At 34.0% G+C, this 22,972-nt stretch overlaps 1 protein-coding gene across 8 annotated transcripts in view; it reads right to left on the reverse strand.

The window, feature by feature from the left end:
• Positions 1-22,972, reverse strand: part of LOC132701343 (CUGBP Elav-like family member 4) — a 977,281-nt gene that overhangs the window by 166,553 nt on the left and 787,756 nt on the right. The window lies entirely within an intron of this gene.

Consider the following 22,972-nt stretch of genomic DNA (forward strand, 5'->3'; position numbering starts at 1 on the left):
ACATTTTTCAACCAAAATGGTTAAAATTTTAATTTTATACTCACTATATGATTCAAATGCAAGTGAAATTTTGTTAAAACAATAAAAAAATTAAATTAGCTTGTAAAGAAGCAGTGCGTGCCGTAAGTGAAAATTTGAAATTTATTTAAATAGTACATTATGCAACAAGTGTGGGAAACGGCATTCGAGTCACGAGTTTATTTGACACGAGCTGAGCGAATGTTTAATAAAAAAGTGAATTAAAAAGTTTACAAAACGTGTTAATTATGTGATAGAAAATGCTGATGAAATGCTAGCTTCAGTATATCCGGTATCTGCGACGCGACGCTTGCATAAAAACTTTATATATATAACAACTCTGTGCTTTGCGTCCAGTTCTCCTTGTAGCGGGTTAAATAAAACCTCGTAGTTCTGTTTGCAAAAATAAAAAGTGTTTTTTAAAAACGAGATCCTTCGTTTGAAAACCTTAACTGGCGCAGTCGTGACGGATTTGGGGTAGTTTTCGGTCAAAGCCACGTCATCGGGACGATTTGATCGCGAAACGTGGGTTTCAACCCTTAGACTCCAAAACGAACCAGTGATAGACTGTCTGACAAACCCAACGTGATTGAGTTCGACTGAGGGCAAGGAAGGCAAGAAATCACCCCCGCAAGCAGTGCTACGCAAGGAAAATTCCAATAGGAAAAATAGGCTGACGACTAAGAGAAATCAAGGTTAGTGCCCAAAATTCCTATTGTTCTCCTTTCATCTTCCCTGGTTAGGACGGTGGAAATAATTTTAAGGATTCTTAGTTTTAAGTTCAATTTTAAGAAATTTCAAAATCAATTAAATTTATGAACGAAGATAAAGACGTCGACAATTTAAGTGCGTTTTTTACTTCATTAAATTTAGTGGAACAGAAAGTAGAGAACAGTCAAATCAATTTGAAAATGAATTCTAATCAATCGTCGAATTCAGGTGTAAATTACACTTTGTTAAAAATGTTTATAGATAGTATTCTGCCATATAATGGTGATTCCAACACTTTAAATAGTTTTCTATCAGCTGGAGATTTCCTTTTTGATACATATGGTCAAGGAAACGACGAAATTTTAAAACAATATTTGTTAAGAACTATAAGAATGAAACTTGTTGATCGCGCACAAATTCTAGTAGGCTGTAGAATGGAGTTAGTAACGTGGGACAATATTAAAGTAGCTTTGTTAAATTGTTTTGGCGATAGACGAAATTTAGAATGTTTAGAACAGGATTTGTTTATGGCCACCCCCTTTAAAAATGAACATCCTTTAGATTTTGGGAAAAGATTACAAGTTTTAAGAAGTATCCTTGCTCAAAAAATTAATGCATTTCCTGCCGATACTATGGATAATGCAAGCAAAGTAATTCATTTACGTCAATACGATCAAATTTGTTTAAGGACGTTTATTAGAGGATTACCAGGACAATTACAAAGTATTATAAGACTTAAAAATCCGAGCTGTATAGAATTAGCTATGACCCAAATTATTGAAGAGGAAAATTTTCAATATACACAAAATATCTTCAGAACTCCAATTCAATCAAAAGTTTTACCTAATACTTCTATCGAACCCGTTAAACAATTTTCACAAAATCCAAATTATTTTAGTAACCAAAATTTTAATTATGTACAACCGATTCGCCCTACAAATTATTTTCAAAACAACAATCACCATAATCAAAATTTTAGAATTAGGTATGATCAAAATCAGTTTACTCCCCAGACTAATAGTTTTCCCAGAGGTCCAATTAATATGCCTAAACCACGCGAAGTTCCAAGAAATTTTCCTACAAATAGGCAAGTTTTTGGCCCACCTAAAAACGTATTTAAACCGACAGGTCAGGTACCTAACAATAAACCCGAACCTATGTCAACAAGAACAAACTATACTATACCACGTCAAAATAATCAAATTAACCATTTCAAACCTACTGGCCCTAGAAATTTTATTTCGCAAGAATTATACCAAATCGACGAAAGTAACGCGGTACAAACAGATGAAACATCTGCGGTATTTCAAAATGAAAATATTCACCAAGACGAATACTCTGAAATTGAATTTTCAAATCAATCTGAATACTTTAATGACACTCAAAATTTTGACGAACACCCTGAAATTGAAAATCAAATCTCTCAAAATTTTACAATAACGAGCCAATGCGACTCAACGAAATGACATTAGAAATGTATACCGAAATTAATAATAGTTTACCGTACATCCAGATTAAAGAACCCGCAATTAAACTTTTAATTGATACTGGTTGTTTTCACTCGATTCTTCGACCTTCCATTGCAGAAAAATTTTATTGTGAAAAAATATATCATTCCCCAACTATTATTAAAACAGGAACTGGTGAAAAGGAAACTTTATTTAAAGTAGATATTCCGGCTTTCCCAGAATTAAAGGCTAATACCAACCTATCTTTTATCCTTTTTGACTTTCATAAATTCTTTGACGGTATAATAGGATTAAACGACCTAAAACGTTTTAATTTTTCTATCGATCTTGTTAATAAACAATTAAGGAATAATACAACTAATATACCAATTTTATTTAGACAACCACAAAACGAAGTATATTGTATTACTGTGAATGCACACGAAATTGTTAACGTAAGAATTCCAGTAACACAAAACAATGATGTTATTATTCCCGAGCAAGTCATTGAAGGTCTCTATTTTCCAGAAACACTTACTATTGCAAAAAACGGTTTTGCGCAAACAGAAGTTTTTAATTACACTGAGAAAAATATAACGTTAAATTTCCCACAACCTCTAAAAGTTTTATCTTTTCCGGACTTTCATAAAGAAAATTTTGAACTTTTTAATTTAGAACACATCTTACCAAAACATAAAGAACAATTTAGTAAATGCGACATTTCCAAAATAATTCGTTGCGAACATTTAAATTTAGAAGAAAAATCTGCTATAATAAGGCTTTGTAAAGAATATAACGATATTTTCCATCATGAAAACAAAAAGTTAACGTTCACCAATAAAATCAAACATTGTATAAGAACAACGGATGAATTGCCTGTATACACTAAATCATATAGATACCCCTTTATCCATAAAGAGGAAGTTCAACGGCAAATTAATAAAATGTTAGACGACGGCATCATTAGACATAGCCAAAGCCCTTGGAGCAGCCCCATTTGGGTAGTCTCGAAGAAACCTGACGCCAGCGGCAAGCAGAAATGGAGGATTGTCTGTGACTTTCGTAAGGTAAATGAGAAAACGATAGACGACCGCTATCCATTGCCTAATATAAATGATATACTCGATAAATTGGGACGGTGTAATTATTTTTCAACTATCGATCTTTCATCTGGTTTTCATCAGATCGAAATGGATCCGGAATCAATTGAAAAAACAGCTTTTAGTGTCGAGAATGGTCATTTTGAGTTTGTTAGAATGCCTTTCGGATTGAAAAATGCCCCCGCGACATTTCAGCGCGTCATGGATAATGTTTTGCGTGATGTACAGGGAAAGGTTTGTCTAGTATACATGGACGATATCATAGTATTTTCGTCATCCCTAGAAGAACACATCAAACATCTTAAACTTGTTTTCCAAAAACTGCGACAAGCTAGACTAAAAATTCAACTAGATAAAACGGAATTCCTACGAACCGAAGTAGAATTTTTGGGTCACATAATAACAAAAAACGGAATTAAACCGAATCCCAAGAAAATTATTGCAATCCAGAAATTTCCTGTACCGAAAACAGCAAAAGACATAAAATCTTTTCTAGGCCTTCTAGGATACTATAGAAGATTTATTAACGGATTTGCAAAACTCACCAAGCCATTCACAAATTGCCTAAAGAAAGGAGCGACCATCAAACACACGCCAGAATTTCTAGAAGCATTCGATCTTTGTAAAAATATCTTGTGCAATGATCCAATACTACAATATCCAGATTTCGAAAAACCTTTTATATTGACAACGGACGCCTCTAATGTTTCTATAGGAGCGGTTCTCAGCCAAGGAAAAATTGGTAGTGATCTTCCCATAGCCTTTGCCTCTAGGACATTGAACCCGGCTGAAAGCAATTACTCAACCATAGAGAAAGAATTATTAGCAATCGTGTGGTCAACAAAATATTTCCGACCATATTTATTTGGCCGAAAATTTGTGATAGTTACCGATCACAAACCTCTACAATACCTGTTTAATATGAAAGAACCAAATTCCAGATTGCTAAGATGGCGACTAAAACTGGAAGAGTTTGATTACATAGTTCATTATAGGAAGGGCAAACTGAACACTAACGCTGATGCCCTATCACGCATCGAACTAAATATGATAGATAAAGAGTCACTTTTCGGAAATCCTGGAGATATTAATGAAGATATCGATAAATACATACATGAAGAAGATCAAAACATAAGCCTTGAACAATTGGAACAAATTGAAGACGTGTTTAACCCTCTTGAAAATGTAAACACTCCAAAAATTAATATCATCTCGGACATTCAAATTAAACCGCCAAATATTCCTAATACTGGTAAGACAGTACACTCAGCAGCTGAAGATCCAATATTAAATATACCAATTACCGAAAATATTTTAAATACTTACTCTAATCAAATAATATTTTACCAAAAAACAAACGGTCGTTATCACGTGATTAGGAGTTACCCATTCCAAAATAAATCTAGATTTTCTGTTTATTTAAGTCAAAACTATCAAAATGAAATAATTAAATTCTTTTTAGATTATTTGGATCCAACAAAAATGTACTGCCTTTATGTACAAAACACCGAAATAGATTTAAATCGAGAACTATCTGTTTTGTTACCAAATACATTTAAAAACCGTGCTTACAAATTGGTAATATCGAAAACTCTTTTAACTGACGTCACTGACAGGACAAAACAAAAAGACCTAATTGCATATCATCATGAAAAAACCTGTCATCGAGGAATTAATGAAAGCCTAATAGCATTAAAAAGGCTCTATTATTGGCCAAATATGAAAACTGATTTAACTGAATATATTAATAATTGTGACACGTGCCAACAAACAAAATATGATCGACATCCACCAAAATTAAAGTTTATGTTGACACCGACCCCTTCTGAACCATTAGAATCCATCCATATGGATACTTTTCAAATATGTAACGTAAAATTTCTTACAATTATAGACGTATTTTCACGGTACGCCCAAGCTTATCCGTTAGAACCCGCTTGCACAGCAATTGCTATCTTAGACGGTTTAGCGACCTTTATAAGTCATCACGGCCTACCTCAACAAATAACGTGTGATAATGGTACGGAATTTAAAACGTCTTTGCTTTTAGATTTCTGTAAATTTCATAAAATTGCAATTCATTTTACAACTCCCGGCAATTCTAATAGTAATAGTCCAATAGAGAGATTTCACTCTACTCTTGTTGAATTATATAGGGTACTAAAATTAAAAGAACCTAAAGAAGCCCCTAAAAATTTAATAAAATACGCCATTATAGGTTATAATTCATCAATGCATAGCGTAACAAAACAAAAACCTTTTGACGTTATTAATGGAAAAGTAAACGGTTTAGATCCCTTTGATTTAACGGATGAAATCATTGTAAATAATTATATCACAGATAGACGTGAAAGACTAAAAACTATCTATCAACAAATTTACGAAACATCGTTAGAAACAAAAATACGTTTAAATGAAAAACAAAACGAAAAACGAGAAAATCCACCTGAAATGAAACAAAATACAAAGGTTTACGTTACTGACAAAACAGCAAAACGTAGTAAGGACAAACCCCGAAGAAAACCTGTTATTATAGATCAAGATATTGGGAATAAAATTATTACAAAAAATAAAAAAATAATTCATAAATCTCAGATCCAAAAACCTAAAGCTTTTTCTTCTTCGCAGGTTAATGAACCGGACAACGCTGTTCCTTCTTGCAGCTACGCTGTTATTAGTGATAGCGAATAATGATATTGAAGTTATCCCAATTAAAACACCACTTCTCCCCTTCCGCTTAGGAAATGCTCGAATAATTCAACATCAACATACATTTTTGCATTTTGTAGAAACATCTCAACTTTTTAATCAATTACGTAATTTAGAATACGCTTACGCTGTAATCTCAAAATCATTAAACTATACAAATAAACATAATTATCAGAATGTACACTATATTAATGGAAATAATTTACTTAATAATGTTCGATATTTAATTACTCAAGTAAAATTTAAACTTGGTAACATAAAACCTAATAACCGTACAAAAAGAGGTTTAATAAATGTTGTAGGTAAATTATCGAAATGGCTTTTTGGCACTCTCGATTCAGAGGATGGACAAAAATACGATAAAATTATCACAGAACTTGTGCGTAGTAAACATTCATCTGACATCCAACTAAAAAAGCAAACCTCGTTGATTCAACAGCTGATTGACAACTATAATGATACTATAACACTTCTACAGAAAAATCAAGAAGCTATTAAAAAACATATAGACATTTTTGAATATAATTCAAATAAAACTATTACTGACATAACTACTTTCATTAAAGCTCAAAATACACTAATGCAAATAATTCTAAATTGCCAAAGTTTTATAACTTTTTTGGATAATTTAGAAAATGCCATTACATTTGCGAAATTAAATACATTACATCCTGTAGTAATATCGGCGGCCGAATTAGAACAAATAATTTTTAAATTGACTGTTCTCTATGGTGATAATCAAATTCTAATTTTTGAAAATCAAAATAATTATTATCAGTTAGCAAACTTACAAGTTAAATTTACAAAAGATAAAATAATTTTTGCCGTCCATATTCCGATTTTTCTTAAAGATATTTTTGAAATATTCCACCTGTTCCCAGTACCTGTGAATCACTCCTTAATTATACCTAATTCACCCTACCTAATATTGGGCACTGACATGCAACAATATCAAGAATCAATCTGCCCAATCATTGAAGACACCTACGTTTGCGAAAATCAACTTACCCAGCCCATCGGTGATTGTGTGACAACCCTCATTAAATATGCCGAAAACAAAAATTGCCACGTAGTCAATGTAAATGTTTCAACGCATATAATACGACCAATCACTAGTAGATTTGTTTTGATAATACCATCGGAACAGAAACTTAAATTACAAATGAATTGTCAAAACAAAGAAATAGCTTTTATTGAAGAAGCCTGCCTAATCAATGTTCCATATAATTGTGGTATAAGTACCCAAAATACCGAGCTTTGGAATAAAGAAGAAATTTTTAAAGCAAACCCATTCTCACTGCCACCCATTAAAATTGAAAATATGGAACATCACGATGTGAAGTACCAGCCACTCCAACTACAATCGATTGATCTCAATACGATCAAAAAACTACGAGAAGCTGCGAAATCATCGATCCCCGACATTGGTTATGAAATTCATCCAGTCACTTGGAGTCTCGCCACTTCAACAGGAATGATGTTTATTTTAATCTTGTTAATAGTTATAGCATGGAAAATCTACAAGAGCCATTTGCTGCAAGATTCCAAGAAAACCAAGAACGACCAGTCTTCCGAAAACAACCCTTCGTCCCTGTTGTTTTCCACTTCGGAGGGAGGAATTATGTGATAGAAAATGCTGATGAAATGCTAGCTTCAGTATATCCGGTATCTGCGACGCGACGCTTGCATAAAAACTTTATATATATATAACAACTCTGTGCTTTGCGTCCAGTTCTCCTTGTAGCGGGTTAAATAAAACCTCGTAGTTCTGTTTGCAAAAATAAAAAGTGTTTTTTAAAAACGAGATCCTTCGTTTGAAAACCTTAACTTGTTGCATACTATACTTTTTCTACGAGCGTTAGATTTTCGATACATTATTGCAAAACAACACTAATACATTCACTGAGATAATCGTTAGAATTGCCAAACGTCAAAATTCAAAAAGCGGTGCGGTATAATCTCCGAAAACATGCGATTGCTTTCAAGACGGTGCGGTAATATCCCGGAAATATCCGAAGTGACTCGGAAACTCACGCGTTGAAAGTGACGCTTCCCGCACGCTAGATCGATGTATAATTGGGTATTTTACAGAAGGGAATAGAAAAATACTACTACTCCCTTCTGTAAAATACCTAATTATACACCTTGCGGGAAGCGTCACTTTACCACCTGAGTTTCTTGTCTTGATACGAGCCAGTTCGGACATTTTCGGGATAATACCCCACTCGTTTGGGAGCAATAGGATCTTTTTGGCGATTTTACCGCACGGCTTGAATTTTGACGTTTGTCAATTGTGACGGTCATGTCAGTGAATGTATTCGTGTAATTAGCTTATCTGTTACATTAGAAATCGGGGACTTAAGAAAAAACACATCAAACAGAAATTTACGAGTTTTGAACATTTCAATTTAACAATACCAATAATTGTTTTGATAATTTATTATTGAGTAGGATGCATCTGAAATGTATTGCAAAACTCCTTCTATATGGCATGGCGCTTTGAAATTTCTTCGTATACCGCGTTAGTAAAAATTACAGAAACGCTTAAATATCTAGGAAACTACCAAAGCTGGAACCATAAAATTCAATAGTTGAGGGTTTTTGAACATGCAAAATTCAGAACAGCAATTTCAGATTTATCACTTTTATGTTACACGTCAGATGTTAAAAATAGATAAAAGGAATTGTAGTTTAGAACTGTGAGGAAGGAAAAATAGACCATAGTTAAAATGTTATTTAAAATATTGAAGCATTACGTGCGACAGTAGTATAATTTTTAAATTAAATAATTTTAAATTTTACAAAAATTTTTCATCAACGAATGTGGAAGGATTTTTTAAGTTAGCTAATTTTTTTGATGAAAAATATGCAAAAATAAAGTCTAAAAAATCACGACTAATATTGGTTCTAATAAATAATTTGTATATTTGTATATAAAAATTTTGATATTGATATATGTTCAGGGTGGTTCCTAACCGAATGTCAATAATTAAGAGGGCGATTTTTGGATTTATTCTACAAAGAAAACTTTATATAAACAGATATCCTAAACGTCTTAACTTTTGAGATACAGGGTGGTAAACTTTTCAAAAATATTTTTTTTTTAAGATCTGTAATACCACCAATGGCGGGCTTACGGAATTTCACATGTCTGTTTTGCCGGACATTGATGTTACGCCACTGATTTCTCTTAAAATAATACTTATTTTTACAATCTCCAATCATTGCTAAAGAAATTTAATTTCTTGAGTTTTTCAATCCGATTCGCTTAAAGAGAGAAATTAGTTTTTATTTTTAAGTGAAACCGGTGCGATAGACTAAAAGAAAATTAAGAGATCAAATCTGCTCATAAATGAATGCAAATATAATTTTTTTAAGGAAATCGGTGGCCTACCACTGACTGTCTATGAAGAAATAATATTTTGGTTAATTTGGCAGCCACCGAACTTTTTTTGTGAAAAATAAAATATCTGTCAAAAAAAAAATATTAGAAAAATGTTTTTTTAATTTTATATTTTTAATGAAATAACATAACATCCTAACAATACAAACGATTCATATTTATATTAATTTTATTCATTTCAGTATACTTACTTTGCATTCCTACTTAGATTTTTTGAAGTATTTTAATAAAACAGCTTTCTTATTTCTTAGGTAAGGAATAATAATGATAATAATTCTTTGCATGCTGTCATATTTACGATATTGTTATGACCATGCAGAGAAGAGATTCTTATTTTTTTAAGCGAAAACCGTACATCGGCTTGGAAAAAATCAAGAAATAAAATTTCTTTAGAAATAATTGGGGATTGTAGAAAAAATTTTGTATTGTAAGAAAAATTAGTGGCGTATGATCAATGTCTGCCAAAGTAGAAGTGTGAAATTCCCTACAATCGCCACTGGTGTATTTAAAAAAAAAAGTGGTACACTAAATAATCTAAAATGGTATTACAGATATAAAAAATATACATATTATTTTTTTAAATTTTACCACCCTGTATCTCAAAAGTTAAGAAGTTTAGAACATATGTTCATATGAAGTTTTCTTTTTAAAATGGACCCCTAGACCGCCTTAATTACTGACAGTCAATAAGAAAACACAACACAAACACACAAATATTGAATATTTTGATTTGTTTTAACCGGTTTTTATCAAACCACAAGAATGTTAAGAAAGATATAATAATAATAATTATTATTATAATTATATTATAGCAAAATCAAAATACAATATTCGCCTGACAAAACTCTTTTATGGACATCAACCATCCGGGAATTTCCCAAATAATATATTTGTATTATAGAATTAGGTGATCAAACCAAGTTAACATATAAGTCAAAATAAAAAGAAGGAAAGAACAGACGTACTAAGTAGCAAAAACATTAATTAATATAAGTAGTAAATCAAAATGATTTTGTTTTATATCATTTTATATCAAAATTGCTGGGATTGTAAGAAAACCGGTTTTTGTCTGCATTCCTTATTGTTCCTTTCTGTGCTGCAGTACCGTAAGTTGACCCTAGCACCGTAAAATGAAACCATGAACACTCTAAATGTTAGATAAATGAAGCGGCATTTTTTTTTTAAATGATGGCATAATAAAAATATGCCATATATAAAAAGAATCTGTTATGCATATTAAGATATCCTGAAATTTGTAAGTAATTTGAAAGATTAGCCGAAGCTAAGAGTTTTGATATTTTGCTAAGCTGTTTTATCCACCGAGTCAATATATGTACAAAAGGCTGCACAGCAATGATTTAATTGAGATAAAACGAAGCAACTACAGAAAAATTTGTTGGTTTTTCGAGCTAAGCAATTTTTATCTGTGGGAGTAAATTAGTTTTAATACATCATAGACTCTGCCAAGCTTATTAGTAATATTTTTTCTAAATCTAAGTTTATGGTCTGCATTCATGCTTTTACCCGAATTGTCACTTTTATCAAAAATTATTATTTTACCTTTTCAACCTGAAGATCATTTTCATAAACTATAACATGCGACTTTGTGATGTAGGTTAAGTTCAATTTTTCTAGCCAATAAAACATCTCTCGGACCATATATTTTTCAAAGGAAATATCGGTAATCCTAATGATACAAAACAAGGCTGAAATTGTCTCAAACCTAGTGATTTAGACTACCCATATTTCAACGCTAAGTAGATACGTAGGGGGAAAGTTACTCTACGGCTTCCTGTACGATTTGATATAGGGTGAATATTTCCAAGGTTATTGACCTGTGGTATTGTCTCCTTCAATTTGGGTCGGAAATCTGTTGCTTAGAGTGAGTGCGCGGGACCGTGAAAATGCAAGCCTTTCTGCTCTAAATTTAAACAATCGACTACATTCAAGCTCGATATAAAAGTTAACTGGAATTTGCAAAGGATATTTAAACAAAGCGCTGTGCGGCCATTAGCGAGCGCAGTCCGCTTAAAATAAATTTGCTCTTCCGCAGCTAAAAAATGACAGCACAATAAACGGGAAAGGTCCCTGAGGGCGTTTTGTTCCGTCAAATGGCCTCCGTGTGGCGCTTATTTATTTTTGCTGGTCATATTCTGTGCAATTAGGTGCACGCCAAAGACAGCTATTCTCAGTTATGACGTTTTTTTTTGCGCGAAATAAAAATAGAGGCCGCATTTTTTTAGCAGAGGGTTTTGTTGCTTTTAGTATGAAATGTCTGAACATCGCTATATAACAATCGATTGAGAGGGATCAACTTCGAAACATTTTGAGAAAACTATATTTAATAAAGATTTAAAAACTCGGTATTCTACTACTAATACTACTACTACTACTAATATGCGTATTATGTTAACTAAGTATCGTCACTTTCCAAATATATCCAGAAGAGAGTATACATATAAATCATCTGTATATATTCCCTATACTATAACAAAATTTGTAATTTACACTACTAGAAATTAGGGCCTTTTATGAGATTATCGACCTGAATATTCTCAGTTTTTGAAATATTTTCATTTTAATATATTTTCCTTGCCTAATAATTAATAATTAATTAATAATTACCTTAATTAATAATAATAATGTTGTTGCATTGTATGTTAATGACCACCCTTGGACAATCCGTTCAAAAGTAATTGGTCACTTTCTTATATCTATGAACAGACCATAACTTTTTCATTTGAGCGTTAATATATGTCAAATGCGTATTTAGTAAATTATTATTGTTATTTTTTCAAATGTTTTTGCTATGTATTCGTTACGTACGTTTCAAGGGTTTAGGGATGGTATCTACGCTGCTGGTGGCTCGATACACAGCGAGAATTTTCTTCCGTCTTTCCAGTTTACTTTACAAATCCGATCTCGAGAGGAAGTTATTTTGCCGTAAACGATCACAAGAGCAACGCGAAAAGCATTCACCTTTCAGACGATAAAATCTCTTCGCCATCTAATATAATAATTTGTCGGGGGTATTTAAGCTCGGAATTTCTTGCAATGTTTAGTCAGATGTTGATAATGCCCTCGGCAGAGGCAACGGCGCCGAAAGCAGTTATTTTTCATGCCCTTCTTGCTGGGACCCGAACGACAGATCCACGGTAGCTGGAAGACGAAGATAAGCCGACCGCCGAGGTCCCGATGGGACGTAAAAGCGACGAAGCCGCGACGTCACGACGAACTGCAAAATATGAATTACGTACTTAAAGGTGGAGTGTATTCATATATCACTATCGGCTTTCTTCGCCACTGGGATCGATGTGTTTTATAGGGCAGAGGTAAGTGTGATAATTTGTAACACGTCTCGCTTAAATTTCACGTGCTACGTCAGCGCGTTACGAGGGGCAAACCGTCAGAGATCCCCTGTGTACGAGCTTGGAAATGTAGGTGAACGTCTGGGGCATGACTGGTGTATACTTCCTTTCCTAGTTGTAAAAAATATAAGAAAATATACTCAAAGTGAAACAAAACCATTGTTCTAAGATAATGTTTTCCACAGAAGCGGAGATCAACAATTTAAGGAAAGAACAGACAAAAAACTATACCTACACTCACTCTCACTCTTATGACTTAAATTTTCCTAAAGCATGTGAAAAGGAAAGACGACTTTACATGAATTTAATGAAGTTTGCATTGATAAGGAAGTTAGCAATATTTGTTTATTTAACTCGATGTACGTTAACAAAATGTGTTGCGAATATTTCATTAAGTAGCCATTTTTTAACAATAGCAATATTGCTATGGTCTTTTAAGCGACAACGAATAGACGGTTGCAGCATTATATTTGCATCACAATAGCAATTTTATCAATGACTTTTTAACTCTTTTAGATTAACGTCTGTTGAAATAAGTAAATAAAGGAACATGTTAAAAAGAAGCGTTCTGGCTAGTTTGGTTTTTGGTTTGTTTGGAGTTGAGTCGTTTGGTTAGTAAATAAAATATATCAAAATCATCCTGCAAAAGGTTTGTTTTTTAATTTTATTAATGCTAGATAACGAATTAACATCTTGGAAACCACTTCGACACTGTGTCAACTTGATAATACTTTTTATTTCATACGCTATTCGTTTATTCTCAAATTTTTTAAAAATAATACATATAAATATTTGATTGTAAGCCACGAGTCATTGGTAGCTCGTATTACATATTCATCGATGATAAATTTATTTGAAATTGTTTGTAGAGAAAACGTACAGCGATCTGCGCATACAGAAATTATAATCTATTAGTCGAGTGCAGACATATTGAAAGAATGCATGACACTATGACACATGACATTAAACAATAAAAAATCACGTGCTTCGATAATTGCAGTTGTCCTAGAAGGGTGGGCGTAAGGTGGATGGATTCAAATAAAGAAACAAACGAATCAAAAAACTAAAATCCTCTCTTGCACTTCAATAATTTTAGTTAGTTTAAGTTGTACTTAAATATTTTAAGTGTTTTTGAATTGTAAAGTTAAACAGGTTAAAACGAATGTAATCTGAATTAGAAAATTGGAAATTTGTTCGACATATATGAAATTTTTCTTCGTTCGGATATGGACATTATTTCCAGGTACCCCAAGAAGATCCAGAGTAATTTTTAGATATAAACCTAACAGAAAAACAACCTACGTACTTATATTCAATGCTTATATTTATATAAGGTAGGATGAGATAAACCTAATATCAGAAAACCCACGTTGTTAATATCACATGCGAGATGAATTATTTATTTCAAGGTTATGTGATATTTTCCATCTTAAATCAATCTCGGAGAAGCTAATAGAACCATAATTACAGGGAATATCAGACAATGTCTTAGAGAGTGTCCTAGGGTTGCCTAAGGTGATTTTATAAATTGACCCCTGCGATTGCTTGTGATTTGACTAGCACACGTTTGTCACGTCATAATAATACTGATCAACTAGTGGTGAGTTCTGACATATTTGTAAACCGAACCCGCTCCTAATGAAAATATATAGTCGCGCCAAGTTCTACACCCACCCCAGGTATTATATTACTTGGAGTTCGCCTTCTAATGAAATTGGGCGAAAAAACTTTGTTTGCTTTCACACAGGGGTGGCGAAATTATAAATACGATTAAAAGTTCGCCCGAGAATTTACTAAACAGGGGAGTTAAATTTTCATTTCGCTTTCATCACGTGAAACAACTTCAGTCGAGTTTATATCTTGCAGATTTAATGCGGCGGGAATTGTTTTGGTTTATAATTGTCCCGTTTATCGCAGCATTAAAAAATTGTCCCGCTTTTATACACAAATTGAAAATTATTTTTGTCCCCCCCCTTCTTGGTACTCTTGGCGTAGACAAACAACCCTGGTGCGGTCAACGGTGTCACGTTTGGCTCGATGGCCACGAGACGTGCGGTCCTACCAAGCACGACCGGCATCAGACCTCGCTACGTCAACCCCCTTAAGCCCCTTGTGACGGTGGCCGTTGGGGGCACGTTCAACTTTAATTTTCGCTTCAGGATGGGTTATCCTATTTATTTCACTTATATGCGCCCCTTAGGTACACAGCGGAGGCGATGCATTTAATATTAAGTTGCACCTTTGGGGATGGACTATTTAATTTGCCGCGACTGTGTTATAGGTGCGCTACTATGTCGGTGTAAATTGTGAAGAATAGCGCGGGGATGGTTTAATCCATGTATTATTTGTTTGGTACTGTTTGCCCTGAATATAATTTGGCAAACATCGATAGGGCTAGTGAGAATAAGTATGCCAATGACTATCAACTGAATTGGTGGACACGAATGATGGAAGCGAAAATTGTGAATTATTTAAATCATTTAGTTTATACAAAATATATTCCATTTTTTTCAAGTAGTTGAAACTTTTAAAAAAATTCTCGGTTTTACCTGCGAAAATAAGACAACTAACCAATATTTTTTTCTCTTTTCTACTCCACAATACTCAATTATGCATAGATCAAACGTACTTCAAGGATCACTTGATGACGTTAACCATAATTCCAGTACCTTAGTCAAATGTTTGCGGGTGATGCCATGAGCGATTTTTGGTAGATTTTAGCAATGATATTTAGAGGTTTCTCAGTTATGATCGTCACATCATATGCAACCCAGTGAATGCGTTCGTGCTGTTTTGCAAATATTTACCCAGAAACTATTGGACCCAGAGAAAGTGTAGTATGCATCAATTTGATAAACTTCTTCAGTGGAGTTTACCAAATTTATTCACTTAACTTAGAATAAGTCAGTTCGTTTGCAATTAATTTTTAATGCTAATTCGAAGGACAATATACTTTAGGAGGTGTGTTCAAAAAGTAAGGTGACGTTTAGGATTTATAAAAAAGTATTTATTTGTTTATCAAAACTAATATTGTCCCCTTTAAAGTAATTCCCCTCACATATATTACACATGCCAAAGTTTCAAACTACATAATTCTCGACATACATCCTGTGAGCACTTTCTGGTATAGTCTTGAGTTCTTTGATCGATTTTTTCTTTATCTCCCCAATAGTTCCAAACCACCTTCCTTTCATGGGTTTATTGAGTTTTGGTAAACATATCAAGTGAATAAAGCATTTGAGCAAGATTGTGGCTTTGTTTTTGACCAAAAATTTTGCTGCTACACGTTTCATGCCCAAAACTTCTAAAAAAAATGTACAGCACGAGGCAATGATGTCGACGTCTTCAGCCACTTCCCTAATAGTGATTCGACTGTCTTTCAAACACTGGGGCGTCCAGAGCGAGGTGCGTCATCGCTGTCTTTTTTTGCTCAAAGTATCACCACATGCCATTGTTAAAATTTCAAGTGTTTTGCAGCACTGTATTCCACTTTTTACACAAAACTTTATGCAATTTCCTTGTTCCATTTTTTTGACAGCAGAAATTCGCCGAGCACACAAAACACATCTAATACTAATCACAAGAAAAAAGTAAACATGCAAACTTGCTGAGACTGTTTGAGACATGTGTACCAACATAACAAAAAAAAATCTAAGCTCGAATGTGTCGGCTCGTCGGATCGTTTAAGAGGAGCCTATACCTTATCTAGAACCCTACGGGGGTTACAAAAAAAAATTAAATACAAAAATTGTTTCTATTAAAATGACCTTTTTTTATTTTCCTAATCGGCACTTTTTTATATACAGGGTGGTACACTTCTTTTAATAGAACACCTTTCATTTTATTGCATTTTTGGGTAGTCCTGTCAAAGACAAATTCAACGATATATGAGAATCATCATCTTCAGAATTCGGGTTATGTTTAAATCATGATTGTTGGGGGTGCCTTTCTATAATAATGCTTTGCTTTAGGCAATGATCACATTTATTAATGGATTTTCGAATGGCCACTCTAATAGCAATTTCAATTATATAACACGGTACGGGTCTCTGACTTACCGTTTCAGCTTAATTTACTTTTTACTAAAAAATCGTAATTATATTAAGTATATTACAAAACTAATGCATACAAATACTGTTTAAAACATTTAAAATATTTAAAAACACGCCCCACTCCAAACAATTAACAAACTTTTAACCATTGCACTAACTTCTTGCGCTCGCCCGCATCGTCCGCTTGTTCGGCTACTGCAAAGCCTTCGAGCAAATGGAAAGGAATCTTCCATTTCTCCAACGCAAACAAACATTCATGTTTACTCAGCCCTCGAAGGAAACTTTTCTCAATGCATATAAAATTCAGAAAATCTTCGCCGGGTCGCGGCTGACATCAAAAATGTTTGTTATTTATGCCGACTAAAATTCAAGCGCCAGCGCCATCTAGCGAATTCCCTTGACGCTGTCTGCGGCACGTCTCTGATATTATTGTCCAAAGCTTCGATCACGTAGACGTTTATCTTTTTTTTAACGCTGAGAACGTGCAATGGTGTACAGATTTAGAGGAGTATAACATTATTTTAAAAACCCCTTGACCTCTAACGTGAAATCGATGGCACCGCCGCCGTCTGGGGACGAATTTTATGGGATGTGAGGTTTAAATTCAGATAAGCGGGTGTTTTTAGAAATAGTTACTTGTTTTGAATCTAAGGGATATGCTCACCAAAGCAAATATTTGCGACCGGTCGGTTGCACATTTCCCAGTTTCGGTTAGTTTTGGTTATGACAAGGTATACCCCCTTGGTATGAAATTTTTTGTTTTGTATATATAATTCAGGTTTTCAAGCTTCAGGGTAGCACTTAGTTTTGAGTGTCTGCCCTTTCTCATCTCAGGAAATGGTACAGTGTGTGCTAAAGCGTTTAGTTGTCCTGGATGCACATATTTCACGTCATCCGCAAGACTAATTTTTTGTATGTTGTGCTTGGTATACATCTTTAACAACATAATAGGTTGTTGATGAAAGATTCTATCAACCTCTTGGAATGACATAGCCCTGGTAATCGTAATCAGTGTAGGTGAGAGTTGCTTTTTGTTTTCATGTAGGTCAGGTATATATTGGTACAAGTGCATAAGTTTTTATAAATATTGCTGTAATGGAACACTAATGAACGCAAAGCTAGATCAGTAGAAAGAAGAAATTAATAATAAAGTGATGGATTTTAAAAGATGTCGGTCTTATCATTTTCGATGTAATCGTGAATGTTACCACAAATTGCATCAATATTATAACCGAAACTATTCAAATTGCACTTTAACAAAAACACCCGCACATCTATGGGTTAATGTGAAATTTCTCTTTTTGGCAATTTCTTGATATTAGGTGCTCTAAAAGAAGGGCTGCCGAACCTTACCTGATGGAAATATAACAATACTTTGGATTCCTCCTGCGTCGGTTGTTGATGAATCGAACTTGCTGACGTTTCGTTAACCATCCTGTTGGATTCGACAGAGCTTAACCGACACTGTGTAGTTAACCTTAAGTGTCGATTAAGCTTTGAAGAAGCAAAAGTCGAACAGTTTCAGTTAAGCTGTGAAGCAGTCAACAGTCAAGTTCGATTCAATAACAACCAACTCAGCAGGAATCCAGAAGTTTTGTAAATAGTATTACAGAGGACATCAAGCGCAAAGGCAGAAAGCTAGAAGAGCACCGACTGAAACTGTTTCATTTAAGCTCTGCGCAGTAAGCAGATGACTGGCGAGACGTCAGAAATTTCGATTCATCAACAATCGATGCATATTTTTTTTCTTATTTATTATAACATTCAGTAATTAAAATTCTTTGGGTTAGGTACCCATTGAATTAATAATCATTTTAGTTGCTAACCTTTGCTTAGTTGTGATCGTAAAAGAGTTTATTTACAAATGACAACGTCACGCCCTTGGCTCTTACGAAATAATACTCTCATCCGGGGTTGATTTATTTGAATTCATGCTTTGAAAGCTGTGCGCTTTTTTTTCAGTAAAGGTAATACAAACACCAAAAAGTCATACCAAGCTCAGAGAGCAAGATCACTACTAATTTTCACTGAAAAAAGTTTTATTTTCGCTATCCTTCATTTATTAATCTGCAATTCTATTCATCTTCCTTCGCCCGATCTGATATATTTCCATCCCACTTCTGATTTGAAATTCGTCAGTCTATAACGAAACGTATATACGGCCCTAATTCAGTATCCGCATTCGTAGGGTCGATATTGACTCAACTTTTACCGAAAAGTTGGGTAAAGTTTTTCGCCCTTCGCAAACCCGCCAGACTTTATATATATCCAGATACGTATAAGGGGTATTGTGAAACGTGACCGATCTTTCATCTCGCGGGATTGCTTCAAAGATTTCCCCCGACAAAACTATACACTTTTGTTGTAAACTTTAGTAATTCCTTCTCAAATCATCCATCATGAGATCAGTAACACCGGTTCGTCTGAAATTTTACGGTGTCCCGCTAACTTCAAATCTATCAGAAGAAAGGGAGAAACATAAAGCGTAATGGTCCCGAAATAGGACGAGAGTAGTGATTATTAAATGGACGCAATCCATCTTGGAATGGATGGATGGAATGTGAGTTGAGTGACCACCTTAAGAAAAATTGCATCGATATTTCGGATATTTTGAAGATTTTTCTCCCGCTCGAGTATTCAGTCCCCGTTTGACTTTTTTTGATTAATTCTGAATTTTATATAAGAACTTTTTACCTTCCCGCCTTATTTACCAAAAAGTATGGCTGGCCCTCTGAACCACTTATACGACCGCAACAGTTGATATTGGGGTCGGCTGTAAACAAGCAAGACCAATTTTGCTTGCCCAATTTTGTAACTCTTAAGATATAATATTCTCTACCAAGACTTAGTCCAGACATTTTCAGTATCATGAGAAACTAACTTGTTAAATAACAAAACCCAAATAATTACAACCTGTTAACTGTACACTTTATCTGCTTTATTTTCAGACTACATACTTGTGCTTGAAGTTTAATGAACGCAAGCTTGACAAAAATCCGAGAACTATTGGTACACTGTTCTGTGTCAAGAACTGAAATATTTCTGTTCTTTGATAAACATGTTAAAGTACATACTTTTAATCCACGCAAGTAATGGGTTAGTTTGATTAGTATATCTTATATCAGTAATATTAATGTCAGCCTATTTATTTCAATTAAAAAGATGTTTTCACAGGTAGAAGTCCAAATTAACCTACCGCCCTGTCCACACCGATCACGCGGTAAAAATTGAATTAAAGTGTCAATTTTATTAAGCGAGATGTTCCGGTTAGCTTAGAGTCCGCTTAGAACTATTATATCCACATTTTTCAAAAATCGCAATGTGACCCTAAGCAAGCAACTAATCACTTTTATGAATAATTTTAAACCGGTATTTAACCAAGTACACGAAGTATTTTATACCGGATAAGTAAAAAGAACCGGATTGCTTAAATATATCCAAAACTGCCAACGCTGAAACGATTAAATTTATTATCTGGAAGCAATGAGTTAGCTAGACTGACAGAAATCGATCCCAGATATAGTTAGTTAGGTAGCAATTGGGTAGCAACAGTCCGCTAGAGTACAAAACCCGCTAAGGAGACGCCAATCCGGTGCGGTCAGAACTAATAAAGTACTCTTTCAGAACAACCTTCTTTTGGTGTCAATGCGACGAGAACGAGTATATTTTAAAGCGAGACAGACGATAAGTAGTTGTTGACAGTTAGGGCACTTCTTCCAGCGTACCAGTGTGTAGTGTATGTTTGTAGGAAAATGCTGCCAAACTCAGTATTAAAATTGTAATAGAAAAAGAATTCCCACCAAACTGGCCCAATTTACGAAGTTTGTACGAAAATGTAAACACAACCTAACGAGAGAGAGCAAACACTTTAAATATGGGTCAACGTACGTTCGCGCTCGTTAAGAGTGAAAAACAATTAAAGCAAAAAGGGTCGAAAACATCTTAATCCATGCAGGGCACTGCGTCCGATGAGAAAGAAACACATGCCCGGTAAACGGAACCCCGTCCAAATGATATGGTGAATGTGTACGTAGGATTATTATGGTTATTATATTCGCACAAAATGGATTATTATATTTGCGGCACAATGCACGAGGTGAGTTAATTAATGGTTAAACCCAAAACCGAACGGGATTACTTGCTTAGTTATTACAGCGTTGTTAATTAAATTAAAGCTTGGTTATTTTGCGAGGTGCCAAGCTTTTAATTTGCCCCGGATGCGGTGGCGCGTAAATTTAACAGGTAGTTTTTAAAGTTTGTACAATGTACATTTTAATACGGTGTCGGGTAAGTTACGTACGGAATTTCGGAAAACCACTTACCAATGTTAAATAACCAGAGGGTGGGAGTTACGTTATATTGTAAAAAGGAGGAAGAAATTGGCATCGGTCTAAAGGTTAAAATAAAATTAAGAACAAATTCCAACTTACTTCATGGTTTAAAAATACCAAAAATGTGAATTTGAATAAGCAACTAATAGCGAACATTCATGTAAAACTGCAAAAACAGACAAAATATGATTTAGTCTCTTATAAAATCGGATATTGTTATTGTTAACACGAAGTTATGGATCTTTATCAAGGCTATATTATACGAAAGGAAATTGTTTAGTGTTTGTGAGCCAGCACTTTGGGTCTCCCAAGCAATAGTTCTATAACTGAAATTGACAGTTCTTCCTTGCGTTATGATCAGGTAAGTAATTTCTTTCCGAGTTTGTGTCGAGAAGAAATTACAAAAAAGAAATAACACTAGTTATAATGATAGAGTAGGTTTTGAAATGACATTTTTTCCCGCAAAAAAGCACAATTGCTTTTAAATTAAATTAATAATTAAAACAGCTGCAATCAAAATAACGACCAATATGAACCTTACATAACATATAAAGGTTTATATAAGCTTTCGTCCATAATTGTAGACTCACGCCCAAATATCCTCTAAAGAATGAAGGCCCACTTAAAATGTTTTTTTTTTACTAGTACTAGTACTGAGTTAGTTACATTAAAAACGAAAATATGCGAGCATTAAATTTAGGATATTACCACAGTATACAATCAATAGACGGCTGTTGTTATGGACATGGTGGTTGCCAGATAACCTAAGTTACAGAACAGAAGTAAGATAGAACCAACAATTCAAAGGATTAAGTAGCTGAGGGGTCACAGTCACAGATATGCAGAATGTAAACAGTAATGTACTGTAATGTGTAATGTACATAGAATGTAAACCAATTTGTTAATGGTTAATGAAGCACGTCCCCAAAAACCTTGTTCAACGTTGAATATGATTGGCTCGTTATAAAAAAAATTATGGCCCGTATCGTTGATGTGTGAGCTAGGGCTTGTATAATTGGACCTATGATTAATGTCTTGATTATGAGCTGTTATTGTGATTTTTTTTCAGATAGAAAGCCACATTCACATATCATATTCACACTTCCAGTAAGTAATCTAATCTAAGGAATTAGCTGGTCACTTCACTCTACCGTGTTCTGCATAAACTAAGCTAAGTAAGCAGAATATCAAAAAATAACTAGTTATTGGCGTTTCAAACTTTAATTTCATTTCATTGCATTGTCTAGCAGTTTGCACTTGATAACGGCTAGTGACACTTTCTAGCTGAGAAATAGTTAATGGCATAGATTTGGAACTGTAAAAGCGATTCATATTAAACATTCATCCAATGTGGTGTAGCTCATCATGCCTTCGTGATGAAAATTATTTTTTAAAACTTTTTTGTATTTCCCGTTTGCAGTTTTGTTCTGCAATGGGAAGAATGTTTGTTTCGATTGCTTTTTTCCTTATCATTTTCTACCATAAGCAAGCATCAATAAAAATCGTCGAAGCCTGTGAACATTAACAACAAAATTTCGAATTCTGTATTGTATTTGAGATGGTTTTTGTTGATGGAAATTTTAATTTGCGATTTATTTCGAAACAATACAATGTTCGCTATAACGTAACTTTACAGGAAGACAAATACTATTATTACAACTATTTTTGGCACATAACCATTGAGACCGAACAAAATACGACTTTCGTGCTAGTGGGGTTATTGTTTTGTGTGGTACAAAATTCGCGTTATGCAGATGAAAAACTAAACAAAAAATTGTTTGGTTTAGGATAGGATTCGTTGTACATCATTATTGATGTCAGCATCGATGGGA

This window comes from Cylas formicarius, unplaced genomic scaffold, assembly GCF_029955315.1.
Source record: "Cylas formicarius isolate icCylForm1 unplaced genomic scaffold, icCylForm1.1 PGA_scaffold_4__25_contigs__length_36172078, whole genome shotgun sequence".
Lineage (NCBI taxonomy): Eukaryota > Metazoa > Arthropoda > Insecta > Coleoptera > Brentidae > Cylas > Cylas formicarius.